This window comes from Labrus bergylta, chromosome 23 (genome assembly GCF_963930695.1).
Source record: "Labrus bergylta chromosome 23, fLabBer1.1, whole genome shotgun sequence".
In the NCBI taxonomy this organism is placed as follows: Eukaryota; Metazoa; Chordata; class Actinopteri; order Labriformes; family Labridae; genus Labrus; species Labrus bergylta.
Window position 1 is genome coordinate 17,105,907 of NC_089217.1, and position 6,000 is coordinate 17,111,906.

At 41.5% G+C, this 6,000-nt stretch overlaps 1 protein-coding gene across 1 annotated transcript in view; it reads right to left on the reverse strand.

The window, feature by feature from the left end:
* Positions 1 to 5,144, reverse strand: part of slc38a4 (solute carrier family 38 member 4) — a 42,501-nt gene extending 37,357 nt beyond the window's left edge. The window contains exon 1 of the mRNA XM_020651708.3: positions 4,986 to 5,144. The gene's annotated coding sequence lies outside the window, so the exon portion shown is untranslated. The remainder of the gene's footprint in view (positions 1 to 4,985) is intronic.
* Between the last annotated feature and the right edge of the window lie 856 nt (positions 5,145 to 6,000).

The following is a 6,000-nucleotide window of genomic DNA, read 5'->3' on the forward strand; positions in this document are numbered from 1 at the left end:
ACATTTCTTTGATAAAGAGTAAAAAACAAATCACAGCGTGCTCAGAACCAAAGACAAAAAACAACAACTATTGACTCAAACTGCGTCGTCATGAGCCATAAAAGGCCGATTGGCTTTCGTAAACCCCATCCTGGCCTCTTGTACGTTAGCATGGTGTGTCCAAGCCTTGTTTGTGAACTTGCTCCAGCAGACCCTCGCTGTTATCTTCTTATCAGGTAGTATTGATCTGCCTGCTCATGTACGCCAACAATGACAAACCATAACGACTGAATGTTGAATTTTAAAGATATAGACGTAACTATCAAGTTAAGGACTCGACATGGAAATGATCAATAGTTCAAAAGCTCTTGTTATTATGACTTTTTTTTACTTCAGCAGAGGTGAAAGACTAAGACGCTTCACTTTGTGCTGTGTGACATCATCATGAAACTGTTGTTGTCATCCAACAGTGAATACTTTGTGTACTTTGTGAGACTCTTCTCTCAGAGAGACCATGACCATGAACCTTGCAGGCTTTGATCATTCAGGGGCCAGTTATGGGGCATTTTGGCACAGGCTGCGTTTCCGTGCCAACACGTTGGAAGAAGAACAACTAGATACTGTAACACGAAGCATTGATGATGAAAAGGCAAAATCTTTCGTCATGGTGTCAGACTCTGACGTTTCCGCCAATTATGCGACGTCCTTTTAAGGTCATGTCCTAACTCCTGGACCCCCCCCCCCCCGCTTTCAATCAGACAGGGACAGCCCCCAGCTGTGAGGTGCATGTCTGAACAGATGACTAAGAAAATGTTCAGGAGCAACCTGTCCTGAAAATTTCTCTAAATTTTTTTTTAGGAGTGCATGCGTGAAAAAGGCTAAAATTAGATTTTGAAAGAAGCCCCACTTTACGCTAATGTAAAACATTAGACTTAAGGAAAGCAAAGTGCTGATGGTAGTTTGAACCCGTGACAAAGTAACTAATCTATCACTCCACCAGGAAACATATAAGTGTACTTCCCAAATTTGAAAGACTCGTATTTCTGCATTTGACTTACCAAGACAAAAAGCGGTCCATTGAATGTATTCATGAATAAAAACTTTCTCATTTAACTGACTTGACATCTGAGGGTTTCATGGATCATGGATGAGGCGGCTTACCAAGAGAATAATGTTCTTTGAATGAAATATAATTTAGCATATCTTGTAACCCCTGTTTTCTATAGTAATAACAAGTTGTAAAAAGTTCAGTATAGCGAATAAAGTGTTCAAGCAGCTGTGTCGGCAAACATCCCTCCATGTTTATAGGACATACAGCGGGGCACTGAACCCCTGCAGTTGACCCCTGACCCCTGACCACCATGTGTGGCGAGAAAGAAGAAGGGACTTTCCCCCACGAGAATCAACAACAGTCCATCAAAAGAAAATAAAAGCTTCATTGCATGTGGTTTCTTTGTGTACAGTTCAAGTGTCCTTAAAGTACATTTCCTGTCATTAAATTATACAATCCTGCAGGTTAAAATAGACCCGTTAATAAATTGAACAATACACCATCTTCTCACATTTCAATTGAATGTGGTGAAAGCATTTTGGAAAACTGCCAACTGCTCTTCTCTGTGGTGGCCGTGCCTAAAGTTTGTCTTTGTGTTAGCAATATCCACTCCTTTGAAACTGACTCTGCATCTGGCTCGCAGCTCGTTGGCTCATTCACACTCTAAGTTACATCAGCCAGCACCCGCAGCGCTCCAAACCTGCAGCTGCTCGGCAGGCTCTGACCTACATGTGTCATTCTGCTCTCCTGACAGCCAATGAGGAGCGAGAGCCCACAGCCCAGCTCATCCCTTCTGACAGGTGTTCAAACCCTGTGCTGGTGTCGCCCCTCACCTGCAGGTCTGGAAACTTACATAAGATTCTTGGGTTAGCAGTAAGCGATAAAGCGGACAACCCTAAGATGCATGACAGCCTATTAACTTGTCATGTAGTGTAAAAATCATCAACAGCTGAAAAAGATCCTGAATGCCTAACGTTGAGATTCAGTTTGTTGCATTATGGGATATGTAGGATACATACTTGTCTTTTTGCTGCTTTTACAAATCTTGGAGGGTGTACACTACACTAAATGCCTCAATTGGTATTTAAAGCAAAAGGTTTATTTCTGAAGCCAGACACATACTGTATCTGTAGGCTGATATCGTCCGGCTGTTACTGACCTATCAGGAATATATCAGTGAATCTCCTTAAGAGGACAAAAAAAACCCTCACCCTCTGTCAGGGTGAGGGGTAACAGAGTGTACAACATGGGGAATGACCAAAACAGGAGTAAAATGAAATGAATTGAAGCAGATATTTGTCCATTTGGACTTAACATAAGAGATGGGACAGATCTGATCTCATATCGGTATCAGGTCCGATATTGATGTCATTTACGGATCGGACTGACGGTGACAATCCATGTCACTGATTAAAAAAAGATCTTTTGGGCACTTTAAACATTCTCAACCCGCACAGTCTCACTTTGAAGACACTCAGACTGAACTGTAAGAAGTGTCCAAAAATCCTCAACATCGAGCTGTTCAGATGAGATACAACTCTTACACTTCAGTTTAAAAGATTTTATTTGAAAACCTGACAGTTGTTGCAGCTTCCTGTTTGTATGTGCAGCGAGCACAATGAAATGCTGGGTTCACTACGGCTTTGTGTGGTAAACTATGTGTAGCCTTACACATAGTTTGGTCTGTAGACCAGGGACATACACGATGCAAAGCCTGCAGGAAATGATCGCATTGAGTGAACGGGATTTTACCGTTTTATAAACTGTTGATTCGTTACATTAATTTCTACTTGGACCGCTGTCCTTGTCCCTCGTATACAAGCACCGGGGGAGAATTGATTTAGTGACAGAAGTTTGTCCGACTGCTCTAAGGTGGTGATATGCCCCCCCTTTCAGACAGTTTGTGTTGGACCTTCGTCCAGTTGACCTTATTAGCAAGTTAAGAAGCAAAGTGGTTGTAAGACAAATGGGGGAAACTCTTTTTTTTCTTTTAAAGTTTTCCATCATAATTACCTTAAATAGACCTTGTTTATTCCTTAAAAGATGATTATTCTGACAACTATTTTCCCTTTTCCATACTCAAAATTTGCACATTAGCAAACTCATAGAATCGATCCAAAAACACGGCACTAAAAGACAAAAAGATCGCACAGTTGTTGTTTCAGCTTACTGTGATAATACCAGCAATCATTTTCTTTATAGTTAATCTAAAACATACTTGAGGCATTTAAGGCTGTATCAGAACAAATCCACCTTAAACCTTTTTTTAATCTCAGCACTACAAACCTAAGTTGTTTGTTTTTCATTCCTATGATGCACACTTCTGAAAAGAAAACTCTTCTTTGTGTGTGCGTGTGTGTGTGTGTCTGTGTGTGTGTGTATGTAAGTGTGTAAAGATTTACTAAGTCACTATGATCGTGCACCTTTAACTCTTTACCATCACGTCAGTCAGCACGCCCACTCGCCTGTTATTACAAGTGTAGAAACTTTAAAAATCCATTTGACAAAGATGAAGGAGGAGTCTCATTGAAGGAAGGCATTACTACATTTTCAGTGTTACATAAGTAAGGTGCATAGGGGGAACTGAGGGGGGGGGGGGGGGGGGGTTGAAAGTGCTCATGCACAGTCACTGTGTGGCAACCGGGTATTTTTAGCAGTCAGAGGAGCTATGAAAAGCGATCTCACTTCAAAAATATGCCGAGGACGAGATCTTCACCTTGTGTGAGTCTACGGCTTTGTTTTCAGTCATTCCTCTGTTTAAGGCCAGGATTAGGTTGTGTGGCTTTGAGTGCTTAACTCTATGACAAGGATGAACATAAAGCATTACGGCCATGAAAGTGACAACAACTGAGCAGATGTATGGAGAGCAACCACGCAGACCAAAAGTCCCCCCTTAGGACCGAATGATACCGCTCTGTTTTACCAGGTTTTCTACTTCAAAAAGTGATTCTGACGGAAAAAAGAAACGAGGAACCTTGTTTAAAAAAAAAAATAGGGTCAGAAAATCTGACAGAAAGAGTGAAAAACGTTGGTGAACTGAGGGGAAAGTGTAAAATGTAATCAAATCACAATGAATTAACCCCCCCCCACACACACACACACACACACGCACACACACACACACACACACACACACACACATTATTTCCCAACATGTCATAACAACAGTACGAGTCTGGGATTGCAGTCATAACATATTCATTAGCCCTCAGTGAGCCCTGCAGGACACCCTCAGCATGTCACTGTGTGCTGTTACAAAAACATATATTAGCCCTGCCATCATATATCTCATCTGCTTACACAGTCAAACCGTATAAATCTGATTTATGTATTTTTATGTACTGTACACACCGTCGGAGCAGACACAGAGCAGCTAAACCGAGATGCAAACTGCAAACACTAATAGTCGCCTTTGTGTTTTCTGTCAGTGTAGGCGGAAAAGCAGCACGCAGCAAAACACAACATGCAGGAGAGTAGTTTCAGCACTTAAGATCAACTGGTGCCTTCATGGGGTGAACGTGTATTTTTAAATCAAGAGTCAGACACTAAATTGTCACCTTGCACCAAAATAAACGCGTAATTCTCTTGGATAAATAAAGACGCGTGTTTGGCGCTTCACGCTGCTTCCTATTGACTGCAGACAACACCCTCCACACACGGCTACTGTTGCTGCCTCTCTTCAGTATACTACTTTATGGATGCGCTTTAGGAAAAATTAATTAAAAAGAAGTAGCAAGTCTTTGAGAACTATCCAACTCAGGCGCAAAAAAGGGCCTCTTTTTTTTTTTTAAATTCTCTAACTAGGCAATAAAACCTCGGAGCTGCTTCATCCAAATGCAATCAACAGTCAGAATTAAACTACCCGCTTCCAGAGCGTCAAACACGGTGGTCAGGATTAACCATATGAGCACAGACGGGTAGGAATACGAGTGAAAAGTAAATGAAGGGGTCTTACCGAGGGGTTTGAGGGTGGCGGACAGCTGCTGCAGGCGGAGGAGGAGGAGGCGGACTAGTGAAGACAAGAGTTGGAGACCCTTCCCATTTAACAAGCAAGGAGTCTGAGTGGAAATTTCCATCTGCCATGTGATGATGGCAACTCACAGAGCGTCGTGTTACAACTCCGAGCACTGCTGGGGGGCTCCTGATTCTCTCAATCAACCCCTCCACCCCTCTTCTTTTTTTTTTAGGAACTCAAAGACAAAACGCGCAAAAACACAAGCTGGGGAAGAATAATAGCCTCAAGTTGAGTATTAAAGTGGTTTAAGTCGGTGTAATAGTTTCCACTCCTTCCTCTTAAAGGTATGGGTTTAAGGTAGATTCATCAGTTTTTATTCATGCTGCAGGGTGTTTGCACAACCAAAAAAAAGAGTTTATTTAATGATTGTGCGCTGTAGTGACTGAGATCCTTTGTTTACATTCCGCCCGGCCACGTTTTAGGGGGAAGAAAGGAGGCTCCACACTCCGCGTGTGCTGTAATGATGTTTTAAAGGGGAAGTAGGGAGAAAAATTCAGCAGCATTTGAAACAGAAGAAATTGCCTCAAAATGTAGGTTTCATGCATGTGTCATGGTCTGCGGAGGTCAAAACCTCCAGATTTGAGTTGCTGTTGTAGGCTAATGTTTGGAAGAACCAGTATGCAACAGATCATCACTATCAGAAATACTTAATTAATCCCAGGGGGAAGTGCCGTCATTACTGTTGCTCTTAAAAACAATATATTTTTATACAACCTAATATAGCAGTATGAAATATAGAAATATATAGAATATAAAATAGAAATAGAGTAAGCTATAAGGAGCCTACTGAGTAACATGTGCAAGCACAGGGAAATTAAATAAGAACAATATTTACAAATAAATATCAATAATTTGTATAGCGCCAATTCTTAACAAGTGTTATCTCGAGATGACTATCTATGCAGTGAGATCAGTCTCAATATTCATGAATCCACTCAGAAGGAATCACAAATGT